The sequence below is a fragment of the Apium graveolens genome, chromosome 11 (assembly GCF_009905375.1).
Source record: "Apium graveolens cultivar Ventura chromosome 11, ASM990537v1, whole genome shotgun sequence".
NCBI lineage: Eukaryota > Viridiplantae > Streptophyta > Magnoliopsida > Apiales > Apiaceae > Apium > Apium graveolens.
The window spans coordinates 66,635,257-66,650,873 of NC_133657.1; the positions used below are offsets into that span (position 1 = coordinate 66,635,257).

At 38.3% G+C, this 15,617-nt stretch overlaps 1 non-coding gene across 1 annotated transcript; it reads right to left on the reverse strand.

Annotated features, from left to right (window-relative positions):
- Positions 1-666: 666 nt before the first annotated feature.
- LOC141699225 (small nucleolar RNA R71) lies at positions 667-773 on the reverse strand. Its single transcript, XR_012565702.1, has one exon. It is a non-coding gene; the product is annotated as a small nucleolar RNA R71 (small nucleolar RNA).
- Between the last annotated feature and the right edge of the window lie 14,844 nt (positions 774-15,617).

Sequence of the window (15,617 nt, forward strand, 5' to 3'; positions counted from 1 at the left end):
GGCACCGCTGCCGAGGACTGCAGTGTTAACTTTTAGTTTATGTATTTGTCATCAATGATCATTAAAGTTCATTGACTCAGACATTGTTACTTACATACTTTTTTTCTTGTTGTCTTTCAGGTAATCTAGCGATCATTTATGCAAACGCGTTCACGAGTTCGTAGGAGAATTCTGGAAAGAGACGAGGAAGAAGTTGTAGCGGATCGTAGGGAAGAGTTTGAGGACAAAGAGAAAGTAGCTAAAGAAGAGAAATTCGAAGAACCGCCTTTATTAGAGATGGAGGATCAAGCATATAATTCTAAGGCTTTGATGGACTTTTCTTAGCCTAAAATCAATGACATTCAATCAAGCATCATCAGGCCAGCCATCAAGGCTAACACTTTTGAGATCAAGGCGAGCACGATTCAGATGATACAGTTCTCAGTTCAGTTTGGGGGTAATCCTACTGAAGACCCAAATATGCACATCAGGGATTTCATCGAGATCTGTGACACTTTCAAGTTCAACGATGTGTCTGAAGATGCCATTAAGCTGCGAGTATTCCCATTCTCTTTGAGGGAAAAAGCGAAGTGTTGGTTACATTCTCTACCACCGGGGTCTATCACCAAATAGGAGGATCTTGCTCAAAAGTTTCTCACTAAATTCTTTCATATGGCAAAGACTGCTGCAATCAGGAATGCTCTTACTCAGTTTGCTCAGCAAACTGGTGAATCTCTGTGTGAGGCTTGGGATCGTTATAAGGAGATGCTAAGGAAGTGCCCACACCACGACATGCCTGATTGGATGATCATAAACTGTTTCTACAATGGTCTAGGTGCACATTCTAGACCAATGCTTGATGCAACATCTGGTGGAGTCTTATGGGCTAAAAGCTACAATGAATCTTATGAGTTGATTGAGCTAATGGCAGCCAATGAATACCAGAATCCTATGCAAAGAATGTTGCAAGGAAAGGTAGCAGGAATTCTGGAAGTGGATCAAGCTACTGCTATAGCTGCTCAACTACAAGCTTTGACGATGAAAGTGTACTCTTTGGCAAATTATGGAGTTAATCAGATTACTAGCGTTTGTGAACTTTGTGTGGGAGCACATGAAACTGAGCAGTGTGCTATTTCTAGCGAATCAGCTCAATTTGTGAGAAACTTTCAGAGATCACAACAACAAGCTCCAGCCACTTATCATCCGAACAACCATAATCATCCTAACTTCAGTTGGAGCAACAATCAGAATGCGGTGCAGCAATCTTATCAGCCATATACATCAAGGCAATATAACCCTCCTGGTTTTCAGCAACCGCAATATGTCCCGAAGCAACAACTTCAACTTCAACAATTACCTCAAGCTAAGGAATAATCTGAATTGGAGGAGTTGAGACTCATGTGCAAGAGACAAGCTGTCTTTATCAAGACCTTGGAGAATTAAATTGGGTAAATTGTGAATGCATTACTAAACCGCCAACCTGGCACGCTTCCAAGTGATACTGAAGTGCCAGGAAAGAAGGAAGCTCAGGAGCATGTTAAAGAAATTACATTGAGGTCTGGTAAGGTTGTGAATCCTGAAGTAGCTAAAACTCCAATTTATGGAGTGGAGGCTAATGAAGAAGAAGTGCAGAAGGAAGCCGAAGTGGAACCAAGGAAGACTACTGTTGAGCACACTCCTCCTGAGGGTAATACAAGGGAGAAATAAATCTATCCTCCACCTCCTTTTCCTAAGAGGCTGCAGAAGAAGAAACTGGATAAGCAGTTTACGAAGTTTCCGGAGGTGTTCAAGAAACTTTATATCAATATACCTTTCGCTGAAGCTCTTGAGCAAATGCCTAGTTACACGGAATTCATGAAAGGTATTCTCTCTAGGAAGGTGAAGCTTGATGACTTAGAGACCGTTGCTCTCACGGAGGAATGTAGTGCTATGCTGCAACAGAAATTTCCTCCGAAGCTTAAAGATCCTGGAAGCTTCACTATTCCTTGCACCATTGGAAATGTGTCATCTGATAAATGTCTATGCGACTTTGCAGTTGGCTGATCGTTCTATTACATATCCGCGAGGTATTGTGGAGGATGTCTTGGTCAAGGTGGATAAACTCATTTTCCCTGCTGATTTTGTAATTCTTGATTTTGAGGAGGATAAGATGATTCCCATAATCTTGGGAAGACCTTTCTTGGCGACTGGAAAAACCTTGATAGATGTGCAGAAATGTGAGCTTATCATGCGAGTGATGGATCAGGATGTGACTTTTAATGTGTTCAATGCCATGAAATTCCCTACAGAAAATGAGGAGTGTTTTAAGGTGGAAATGGTCGATACTGTGGTTAATTCTGAACTGGATCGTTTACTAAGGTCCGATGCCTTAGAGAAGGCCTTATTGGGGAATTCTGATAGTGAAGATGATGAGGGTGACGAGCACTTGCAATATTTGAATGCTTATCCCTGGAAGCGAAAGATGGACATGCCTTTTGAATATCTTGGATTAGAGGAGTTGAAAAGTTCTCCGAAACTTCTCAAGCCATCTATTGAGGAAGCTCCTACTCTTGAGCTTAAGCCTTTACCTGAGAAATTGAGGTATGCATTTTTAGGTGAAGCATCTACTTTGCCTGTTATTATTGCATCTGACCTTTCATATACTGATGAGGAAAAGCTGTTGAGGATTCTTAGAGAGTTCAAATCGGCAATTGGTTGGACTATAGCAGATATCAAGGGAATCAGCCCTTCATATTGTATGCATAAAATTCTGCTAGAGGAAGGAAGCAAGCCTACTGTTGAGCAACAAAGAAGGCTAAATTCGATCATGAAAGAGGTTGTGAAGAAGGAAATTCTCAAGTGGATAGATGCAGGAATTATCTATCCTATCTCTGATAGTTCATGGGTGAGCCCGATTCAGTGTGTGCCAAAGAAATGTGGTATCATTGTGGTGGCAAATTAGAAGAATGAGCTTATTCTGACACGAACAATCACGGGGTGGAGAGTGTGCATGGATTATAGGAAGCTAAACAAAACCATGAGGAAAGATCACTTTTCTCTTCCTTTCATTGATCAGATGCTTGATAGATTGTCTTCTGGATGGCTATTCAGGATATAATCAGATTTGTACGCTCCAGAAGATCAAGAGAAGACTATGTTCACATGTCCGTTCGGCACTTTTGCATTCTGAAAAGTTTCTTTTGGACTATGTGGAGCGCCAACCACTTTTCAGAGATGTATGATGGCTATCTTCTCTAACATTGGGAATAACGTAGAAGTGTTCATGGACGATTTCTCGGTCTTTGGAACTTCCTATGATGAATGCTTGCATAATCTGGGGTTAGTATTGAAAAGATGCGTGGATACCAACTTGGTTCTTAATTGGGAGAAATGTCATTTTATGGTGCGCCAAGGCATCATTCTTGGGCATAAAGTTTCTAGCAAGGGGCTTGAGGTGGACAAAGCCAAGGTAGGAGTGATCGAAAATCTTCCTCCACCCATATCTGTTAAGGGAATTCACAATTTTCTTGGTCATGCGGGTTTCTATAGGCATTTTATCAAAGACTTCTCGAAGATTTCGAAGCCGTTGTGCTATTTGCTAGAGAAAGACGTTCCTTTCAATTTTGATGACGAGTGCCTTGCTGCTTTTGAGACACTAAAAAAGAGTTTAATTACGACACCCGTTATAATGGTACCTGATTGGTCTAAACCATTTGAAATGATGTGCGATGCAAGTAACTATGCAGTTGGAGCAGTTCTTGGGCAACACAAGAACAACATATTTCATGTAGTCTACTATGCTAGTAAGACTCTTAATGGTGCTCAACTGAATTACACCACTACTGAGAAAGAACTTTTGACTATCGTCTATGGTTTCGAGAAATTTCGATCATATCTTCTTGGGACGAAGGTGACAGTTTTCACTGATCACGCAGCAATTCGATATCTCGTCTCGAAGAAGGACTTGAAGCCAAGGCTTATTCGATGAGTTCTTTTACTTCAGGAGTTTGAGTTAGAGATCAAGGACAGAAAGGGGACTGAGAATCAAGTCTCCGATCATCTCTCGCGTTTAGAGGATCCAATTGCTACTTCACACAATAAGTCTTTGATTAATGAGTCTTTTCTCGATGAGCAGTTATTTGGAGTGCAAGCAGAAGAATCGTGGTTTGCAGATATTGTAAACTACCTTGTGAGTAATGTCATGCCTCCAGAATTGACTCCCGCTCAAAGGAAGAAGTTTCTACATGAAGTGAAGTGGTATATGTGGGATGAGCCGTTTCTTTTTCGCCAAGGAGATGACCAAATCATCAGGAGATATATTCCTTACAGCTAAACGGGGGGGGGGGGAGGGTCTTGGTAGATTGCCACTTAACGGCATATGGAGGATATTATGGTGGAGAAAAGACAACATCTCGTATTATTCAAGCAGGTTTCTTTTGGCCAACTTTGTTCAAAGATTCTCATCAGTTTGTTTTGAAATGTGATCGATGTCAACGAGTGGGAATATGTCTAAAAGGGATGAGATGCCTCTTAATGTGCTTCTCGAGGTCGAAGTCTTCGATGTTTTGGGAATTGACTTCATGGGGCCATTTGTCTCATCTTGTAATAATCAGTATATCTTGTTGGCGGTTGATTATGTGTCGAAATGGGTTGAATTTAAGGCGTTGCAAACGAATGATGCTAAGGTAGTGCTTAATTTTCTTCACAAGCAGATATTCACAAGATTTGGAACTCCAAGAGTCATAATCAGTGATGAGGGATCGCATTTCTGTAACCGCAAGTTCACTACGATGATGAAAAGGTACAATGTGAATCATCGCATTGCTACGACTTACCATCCTCAGACTAATGGTCAAGCCGAGGTATCTAACAGAGAGATCAAGCACATTCTAGAGAAGGTTGTGTGTCCATCGAGAACATATTGGTCTTTGAAGCTTGATGAAGCTGTTTGGGCTTATAGAACAGTATACAAGACTCCGTTAGGGATGTCACCGTATCGGTTGGTTTATGGTAAGGGATTTCATTTGCCGGTGGAGCTAGAACATAAGGTATATTGGGCTTTGAAGAAATTGAATCTGAATTTGGATGCAGCTGGAAAGAAGAGGATGCTTCAATTGAATGAGCTCGACGAGTTTCGACTTCAAGCTTATGAGAACAACAAAATGTATAAGGAGAAAGTCAAGAGGTTGCACGATCGGGGTTTAGTACTCAAATCATTTGTGCCAGGGCAACAAGTTCTTTTGTTCAACTCTCGTCTCCGTCTTTTTCCTGGAAAGTTGAAGTCAAGATGGTCAGGGCCGTTTATTATCAAAACTGTGTTTCCATATGGAGCGGTGGAGATTTTAGAGAATGATATGGGCTAAGCATTCAAGGTTAATAGTCAGATATTGAAGCACTACTCTGGTGACACGACAAACTGCGAGGTGGGTAATGCCGTTTTATTGTCCGTTTGATCTCAAGTTCTACGTCAAGCTAACGACATAAATCAAGCACTTCTTGGGAGGCAACCCAAGTTTGTTGTACATTAGTAAGTAGAGGAAGTAAGAAGAAAAGAGAAAATCACAAAAAAATCAGAAAAAGAAAAAATTCAGGGCTCACTCCAGAAGCTTGGCGCGCCCGCGCTGATTTCACAGAAACACGGCGCGCCTGTACTGTTACAGTGCGCGGCCGTACTGGTTTGGAAGAAGTAGCGCGCTCCCGCACCATCCCATCACGCGGCCGCGCCGTGTCCCGACTTTGGAAAAAAATATAAGGCAGTTTTGGGGGGGGGGACGGGAATTTTATCCCAAAATCAATTCCCAACCGAATTTTACTCCCCCACATCCCATAATTACCTCTCCAAATCAAACCCATTACTCTCATTATTCCCATAATCAATTCTCACTTTTATTCCATATATAATTCTCTTTTCACCACCTATATATATACACCCCATACACAAACTTCTTCACCAATTCACAACTTCTCAAACACAAATTCTCTCTAAAACACAACTCTTATTCTCTCTAATCAATTTACATGGCACCCAAGAGACAAAGAACACAAGTCAGGAGCAGCACCACCGATTCATCAAGTGTGGGTGGTGTAAGGCCGAGGTTCTCTACTCCCGACGCTGAAACGGGGTATACGAGGCTTCTTTCGAAGCCAATCATCAAGGAGCGTGGTTTTCTTCCATCGGTCAAGGATGGTAAGCTTTTGGAGACAATTCAGGAGATGGGATAGGTTTCTTTTTGTGAAGAACCCGATGCTGTACCCATGAGTGTTGTACGGGAGTTTTATGCTAACGCAAAGACGGAGAAGAATGGTTTCACGGTGGTTAGGGGGATGAAGGTGGATTATAGTGCAGGAGCAATAAGGAGGGTAATTAATCAGCCAAAAAAAAGCCCAGTCAAGACATTTGGAATGTTAAGACTCCGGAGGACTTTGACTTGGATTTGATTGTGGCTACTCTCTGTATGCCTAAGACTCGTTGGACATTCAAGAGAGGCACAACTGATTATGCCACATTCCCTGCTTCTTGTATGAACAGATTTGGTCGTGCTTGGAATGCCTTTATTTGTGCTAATATTCTGCCATCGTCTCATATGCATGAGGTTACTGTAGAGCGAGTACGCTTATTGTGGGGTATTCTAAAGGATGATTATGTGGACATTGGTAGGATTATTAATCATGGTATTTTGAGATTTTTGAGAGGGATCACTACGGGTTCTATACCCTATGGGTCCATTGTGACGAGGTTGTGTGCGACAGTTCATGTTCGTTGAGCCACACATGAGCAACTTCAGCTCCCTAGTGCTGCCATTGATAGTTCGATTATATTGCACATGGTGGAGCGGTATCATGGTAAGCCCGATCCTAAGGGGCTTGGTTATTCATTTCATTTGAATCCGGGCAAGCGTCCGGCTGATCAGTATTATGCTGGTGGGTCAAAGAAAGCCCGTGAAGCAGGTTGGAGAGCTCAATTGGGTGATGAGATAGAGCCTTCACAGTTAAAGGAACCGTCAAAGAAGGGTAATACGCAGTACATGCGTTTGGCAAGGAGGATGGATGCGATGCATGACATCCATAGCAGGTTCGAGAGATCTCACCCAGGCATTGGGGACAGCTTTTAGAGCCACCGACTTTGATATCCAGTGGCCAGTTTTTGATGAGGATTTCGTGTATCCACCTCCGGACACACCTGATACTCCACTCGTTGAGGGTGAGGAGCCTTATTCTGATTAGGTATGCCTGAATTCCTTACTATTACCTTCACTGAGGATAATGAATATTTTAAGTTTGGGGTAGTAGTTGAAGGAATAGGTTGTGTGAGTCCCATATAGTTGCATATTCATGATAGTTTAGTTCATATAGTTTGCATATTTTGCCATGTAGTTTTTTTTTTTTTTTGTTAGTTGTTATGTTAGTTTGTTCATATTGTTCATGCATTTGCATTATAACATGATCCCTTAGATAATTTTTCCAGTTGACGTGTGATATTGATGCTAGTGTAGTGATGTCGTGTTTAGAGATGTTAAGTCATATTAAGTTGATTTGCAAGCTAGAGACACTTGTATTTCACTAAGTCTTATAGGTTGCTTAAGTGCTAGATCATGATCATGGTTTGTTTGTTTGTCGAGGTTTAATCGCTTATTTATATTTAAAATTTAGGATATTCTCTTAATAATAAAATAACATGGATTTTTAGAAATTGGAGAATAATTGGATTTCATTGCTAGTTGTTGTGGCTAGGTGTCAAATGGCTAGTATCCAGCTCATATTTATATGAGTAGTCTAGGGTTGAGCGAGATGGAGCTAAACACACTCGTTCAGAAATTGAAAAAAAAAAGAAAAGAAAAAAAAGAGAAAAAAAGAAAAAAAAAAGAAAAAAAAGATAAGTGTTATGTATAATTGATCACGGGTGGGCTCGTTAGTACTCGAGTTATTAAGTTCTTAGGGGACTTTGTGCCTATTGACCTAAGGCTTTTATAGCCTGGGATTCGCTAACCTAACGCTCGCTACATGGGTACTATTGTATAAGTCTTTTGTGCACCTCACTCATTGCACGGTCAAATAAGCATATATGTGTTATTTTGTTTTGAATAAAAGTATGAATCCATATAAAACTCCAATATAAGAATTGAAGTGTTATAAGTTATTTTGAGTCTAGCTTTTTATTTTATTTATAACCTTGCAATTGCCTTGATGAGTAGTGAGTCATGATTATTGATCTAGTTACGATAGTATATCTGTTAGCATCTTCACACACACACGTCTCTAGTTTGTAAGTTGATTCGTATGATATAATTGATCTTCATGCGAGTAACAGCATTTGTTGATATGTTGCTTGTTGAGTGGTTGAGTAATTCTATTGGGATCGTTGCATTCATATAGTTGCATTCATGCATTTTTGTTCTTTGAGTCTGTTTTTGCTTGAGGACAAGCATCGATTCAAGTTTGGGAGTATGTTAAGTGGCATTTATGACACTTTATTATGCTAAATAAGCTTTAAAATTGATGCATTTGTACTTAAGTTGTTAAGTGTTTTAATGTGTTTTCTAGTATTTTTGCATTTCAGGAATTATCTAGGTAATCAGGTGAATTAGCATTGTTTTGGTGCTAATTTGGTGTCCAGGTGGTGTCGAAATAAAAGATCGTGGAAAGCCAACTCGAAGTAGCATGAAAAAGATGAAATCTGAGTTTTTTCCAGAAGGACGGCACGGCCGCGCTGTGATAGCGCGCGGCCGCGCCGGGATTCTAGAGACGCAGCGCGGCCGCACCGGGATTCCAGAGATGCAGTGCGCCCGCGCAGTGATAGCGCGCGGCCGCCCCGGTGCCGAATTAAAAAATCCTGTTTCTACTTTGATTCTAAAAGGGATGACTTCCAGATTGTTTAGGGCTGCTATATATTTCAAATAAGGACATTTTTAATAAAGAGATGTACCAGAGCGCAAGGAGAGCCGTAAGAAGACCGTTTTAGCATGGATTCAACGAAGACGAAGAAGATTTTATTTTTACTTGTGAATCTTTGTTCTAAGTTGTAACTTGGATGCTAGTTTTCTTACTTGTAAACCTTACTCTTGTTTTTTACTTGGTTTTATTAATTTGTTATAAGGACTACATTTATTACACCATGCTTTCATCGAAACCCACGTTGATGATGAGCCCGATTATGGGCTAATCGTTATCGTGAGGTTCTAGCAGATTTATTTATGGATTTCTTTAGTTAAATTGTTTGTATGCCTTAGTGTGTGGTGATTGTATGATAACCTAGTATTGGTTGTGCTTATTCTTCTTATAAGAATCGCGAACTTATCAGATAGCGTGTTAATTCTTAATGAAGCGACAGCGAATTTAAGGATTTAGAACTTGCCATGCTAGTATAGGTTCATGTGTTATTGTTATGCATGATTCGTTGGTAATTTTACTCATCTTACTTGCCCTGTATAATCATGATAGATAACTTGTGCTTTAAACCTTTATGTTGTCAAATTCTACAGACATGTAGGGTCTCAATATAATTGGTGTCTATTCAGCTTCTATCTCTTTTGTGGATGTCTGTTAGTATGTTCTTCGTGCAACGAAAGTTGGCGATTAGCAGTTTCGTGTTATCTGATTAGTGTCATCACCATTGCATGCTAAGGTTAAGAACAATAAGGCTATTGAATGAAGTATTTAATGAAGTTAGAATCTCATGTTTGTCTCATATAATATACAACTCTCTTTAATCTCTTAGTTATAATCATTAGTTTAATTCATAGTATATGCAACCCAAAATTGTTATTGTCTTAGCATTGGATAATAACCATATCATCGGTGCATAGGTGCATAAATTACATAGTTAACCAATTCAGTCTCTGTGAGAACGAACTAGAAAAGATTCTATATTACTTGCGAACGCGTATACTTGCGTGAATTATTAGCGCGTGTTTTTCCCTAACAGGGGCTGCCAACTGCAAATCTGGTGGAGGTGCCAACTCCTGATGAATTGACTGAGTTTATGGACTTCATCAACTATGGTGGAAGAATCAACTTGTCAAGCTTGAACATGACCAATTTAAGGAAGGAGTGGTCTTTTGTATTTGATTCTATGGTGAGGGTCTTCACATGCAGGGAGATAAGGTATGACAATATTTCAAGTGTGGTGCAAAAGCTGGTGTACTCAATAGCCCACAACAGACACTTGAATGTTGGTCTATTGATCCTGGAATAACTTGCAACCAGGCTGACAATGCCCCTATCTGCTAGAGGTAAGGAAATATTCTTTCTTAGATTTATTAAGTCTACTTTAAATAATAAAGTAACAGACATACTGTAACGACCGAGGAATTACGCTTGTATGATATTATAATAATGATAAATTATGTGCATTATTATGTGATTAAATGTGTTAAGTCGCTAAACCATAACTGCTATGTGTTATGTGTTGGCTGTTTTGATCCAAACGTGTTTTGGGTATTTATTGAGCGTTTTATCGTCAGTTATATATATTATATTAAAACCTGTACAGCTCAAAATTATGTTTTAAAAGCCCGTATTTCAAACAAAATCATTGGCTCTATTTTATTAAAAATGCCCTATACCATATCACTATTCAGAACCCCTAGACATTTTACAAATTGACCTTTTTCGCGAAAAACGACTTTTCCGGACCCCTTCGGGTATCAAAAACCCCACAAAAATTATATTTTTATTTTTATATGATCATGAAATTATCATATATCATTTTTCTTTGTATTTTTGTAATTTTCACAATTTTTGGGAATTTTTAGTATTTATTTTGTAATTATTGGATATTTAAAAATTCAATATTAATACCCAAAAATTATAAAAATTGGGGCCAAATATTTTTATTAGGAGTATAATTAGACCCTTAATTTTACTTAGGGGTATTATTTTCATAAATATAAATACCTGATTTATTAGTAATTAAATCAGTTAATTATACAGAAAAATCAGAAAATAAAAAGAAAAAGAAAAAGGAATTAGGGTTAGGGTTTCTGTGAAGAACAGGGCAGGAGGATCAATCACGATTTTGAAGGTGATTCCGACAACCAAATCGAGCGTGTAAGTAGTCAAATTGAAGCTGGTGATTCGTAGTTTCTGATTATGTACATGATTTTGTTGTTGGATTACTTGAATTTAATTTTGTATTTTCGGGTGTATTTCATGAATTCGGGTTTTTGTTTTTGATTGATTGTTTGATGATTTCGTTGCTACGAGCGTTTAGATCGTCGATTATGGAGTCGTTTGGCACCGGTTTCACTCGATTTGGTGTCCGTTTCGAGCTCGCCGGAGTTTCGCCGCCGCCACCGTGTTCATCGCGTTTTCGGCCGTTGTGGTCGACGAGGACGAAGGAGAAAGGAAGGGAGAGCATCGTTTTGTTGCTGGGCTTCGAAAACACAGAAGATGCGAACTGGAATCAAGTGTTTTTGTCTCGCCGGAATCAAACGCCGGCGTCGGGTTCTGGGTTTTTGGCCGGTGTTCTTCCCGACCCGTTTGGGTTGGGGACGACCCGGTTTGCAACCCGGAAACGACCCGGGTTTGATCCCCTCAAACCCTGAATCCATTTCCAAATTTTGTTTCTGGATTTTCTATTATTTAATTTATATTTTATAAATCAGAAAATTATTTTAATAATTCTAAAAAAATTAATTAAAAATTAGTTTGATATTCTGAAAAATAGTATTTATAATTTCTGATTTATTTTATTAAATTATAAATTCGAATTTATTTATTTAATTAATTATTTAATTATTTATCTAATTATTTATTAATTATCTAATTAATTAATAATTGGGTAATTAATTAATAATTAGGTAATTAATTAGTAAATAAGGATTAGGAATAATTAAGTGAGGTAATTAATAATCTAATAATTAGTTAATAGTGCGAATAATGATTCGATAATTAGAATTATTATTTGAGCGTTAGTTATTCGAATAATATTGTGATAATTATTCATATCGTATAATAGTTATCGGTAATTATCTGTTTAGCGAATCGTATGAGTTTCAATAATAATAGAATAGTTCAGTAATTAGGCGAGAATCGCGAGTAGCTCGTAGTTATACGAGTGATTAATCGTTAAGTTGGTCTATAATTCGAGTAATTTGTAGTTATTTGATAAATAGCGTATCGGTTAATTAAATCGATTGATTATTTGTAAATAATCGATCTGATCGAATAAGTAATAATAATTTGTAATAAATAATAATAATTCCTAATAATTAGGGATTAATTATTTTAAAATACAATAATTATTAATTAATTATTTAAAAATATGATTAAGGATTGTTTAATTATAATTAATTAATTATAATTAATTATTAATCAATTAAATCTTGTTTAATTCATAATAATTCAACCGTTAGTCCGATTTGAGCGAAACGAAGACCCCTAGATTCAGAAAAATAAGACGAATCCAATAAAAATAGTTGTAAGTTATAATTTCTTCCGAAAGAAAGTGGGTTGGTGATAATTGATAGTTCGTAGGTCCTAGTAGAAATATAATTGAGCCGAATAAATCCCGAAAAATTATAATAAATTCAGATAAGACTAGTAATGCAGGTATAAGTCTAGAATTGATTCTAAAAATAATTATAAATCTAGAAATTAATTATGTGCTTTATGTGCTACGTGCTTTATGTGATTATGTGAACCTATGTGCTGTATAAATGTATGTGTATATATACGAGTCAGATAGAAACGCATGGGTAGACTGATAAGATTGCGTGTTATCAATTCAAGATACACGTATATAGTAAGTTATCTAAATGCCTATCTTTCCATAATTTGTTCAGTGTTAGCAAGGCCAAGCAAGCTAGGGTCAGAAGGCAGTGAGTTAAACTAGGTTAAGTACGCGCAAGGCAAGTTTTTCCCCTATTCTAAATTCAGAATAGTGATTTATATTTTTTTTCTATCGTATAAGTTATCTTTGATAATCATTGCTCATATACACTGTTACCCATTTATTATTGCTTGTTTCCAATTTCATTTCAATTCTTGATTTACCCAATTTATTGAATTCCCTGTTTATATTTCAATTCCTTTACCCTTGTTACATATACTCTGGTATATCCTGGTGTTGGGATATATCAATAGCATTCCGATTGTTCCGGATGCTAAGCCTTGGACTGGATGGTTACTATACGGGCTGAGTTTTACCCAGACCATTATTTAATAGGCCATAGTTGCCTGAGTACTCCTTATGTTGGTTGGGTCTATGTAGTTGGGTATAGATCCGCACTATATTCTGACTGATCAGCAGGTTATAGTGCATATGTTGGTTCTTGTTTCCAGTCTTGTTCATTTGGTACTCGCCAGCATTGGCAAATTACTATTCTATACAGATTCAGATGGTTGTTCTAACCAGCAGCTTATTGTTTCACTCATTTCTCTTTCTTTATACTATATATATTGTTGCAGGCTTGTTGAGCAATTTTAGCTCATCCCTTTTTATTGTTACTCCTATTGTTTTACAGTTAAGGTAGAGAATGAAACCCATCAGAACCCGCATAGTCAAGAAGCGAGTCAAGCAGCGGGACCCTCTTATACCCAGAGTGTTCCTTCCTATTCCCGAAGAGAGCTTTGAATTGCCAGATCAGGTGTAGCAGGATAAGTAGTAATGTTGGGTTGAATAAAAGTCTTGTGTAGTTTGAATAAAAGTTGTGTAGTGAGACTGTAGATAGAATAAAGTTTTGTAACAAAGAGAGTTCTTGAGACAGGTTTTATTTAGTTGGGTTTGTAATAAAGTGTAGTATGTGATTCTTGTTTTCAAACTCAGACCTTAAAAGATCCTGAGTAGTGATAGTTCAGGGTAATTATTATATTTATATTCCGCTTGTGCATGTTTAGTTGGTAATTGTTGTTAATAATGCCCCAAATCTATACCCCAGATTTGGAGGGTGTTATAGTTGGCATCAGAGCTTAGGTTTGACCTTTGAAAACAAGAACGTTAGGGCTAAGATAAGATAGGAAAATGAGATAGGATGAGAGTAAGAGTGTTAGGATTGTTTGTTTATGTGATTAGAAGTTATGAGTTTTAGGATTGTGATTTGATTATTTTTGCGTTATTATTTATATGTATATTAGATGGCTTCTTTATCATCGTCTACGGAGAGGACCGAGACAGATCCAGTGGATGCACCGGTATTAGCCCCAGTGTCAGAGCAGATCTTACCTCCATTGCCACCACTTCCACCATTGCCACCTGGACCACCACCAGAGATACCACTTCCCCCAGAGGTACCAGGTTTTGCGGATTATTTTCCATACTTTGAGCCAGAGATACCAGATTTTTCACCATTAGAGTTTCCGATGTTCGATATTCCTGACATGGTTGATCTTCCGCAGTGGGAGGATTTAGAGCCTCAGATTCCTATGCCACCAGTCGAGATTCCAGAGATGCCACAGATGGAGCCAGAGGCAGAGCCGCCAGTGTATGCACCTATGGAGCAGCCTGTCTTATTCCCTGCCCCATTAGCCATTTATGCACCTATTCCTGGAGTTTATCAGTTTCCTCAGCCAGAGTTTATGGATGAGATCGTGGTAGATGGACCATTACCTTCTCGAGGTTCCAGTACTGATCTTCGTGAGCATCATACAGTGACTTACCAGCGCTTTCAGGCAGAGAGGGAGGAGAGGATTAGATGGCAGAACCAGTGTGGAGAGATCCTTGGATTGTATGAGACGCAGGCAGATGGTCCTGTCAGAGCATTACGACCGGATTATATACTGAGAGAGAGGCTACATCAGATTCATCGGATTAGTTCTCAGCAGCTTACTGATTTGAGACAGCAGGATCTTAGTGCGAAGACAGCATATCGCAGAGCATTAGGACTTACCGAGGCAGTGCTAGAGGCATTGCAGGAGGAGTTGAGCCACGTACCACCAGGATTTTGAGACTAGCAGATCGATGAGTGTTGTATTATGTATATTTTGTAGATAGAGGCAGCATAGTATTGTATGACTAGTTGGTATGAGTATAGCTACTGACTTTGATTGATAGTAGTAGCAGTACGACTGTTATATCATAAGTTTTTATATCAAGCACTGACACCTGTAGCTGGTGTTCTACCTATATATATATGAGATAATCTTTTGCATGTTTTCTTTATTTTATTTCTAGTTATTTAAGCATTTACATTTATTTCAGTACCATTGCATATTTACAAATGTAGTTTTATTTACGATCATGTTGTACCCTTATGTTTAAAAAAAAACATATCATACTGTTTTATTTATTCAGTTATTTAATAAGCTGTTTTATTTTCCCAAATCAACTGTTTTAATATATGTTTAATATACTATTATTAAAGAAGACCCATTGTTTATTTATCAGAAAGATGGCACCCAAAAGAAAAGCACAACCCGACTCATCAAATGGAAACACCGAGGGCCAAAACAATAATAACCAGATGGATCAGATGTTTAATCTCATGCAACAACAGATGTTGATGATGCAACAACAAATGCAGCAACAACAACAGCAGTTCCAGCAACAGATGTTATAACAAGCCGCTCATCCAGGACATCAAGTACCACCAGCAGCACATACGGTCACTTTCAAGCAATTTCAGTCGATGAAGCCACCAGAATTTATGGGTTCCACGGATCCTACAAAAGCGAGAGCTTGGATGAAAGAGATGGAAAAGGCTTTTTCGTTAGTAAAGGTTGAG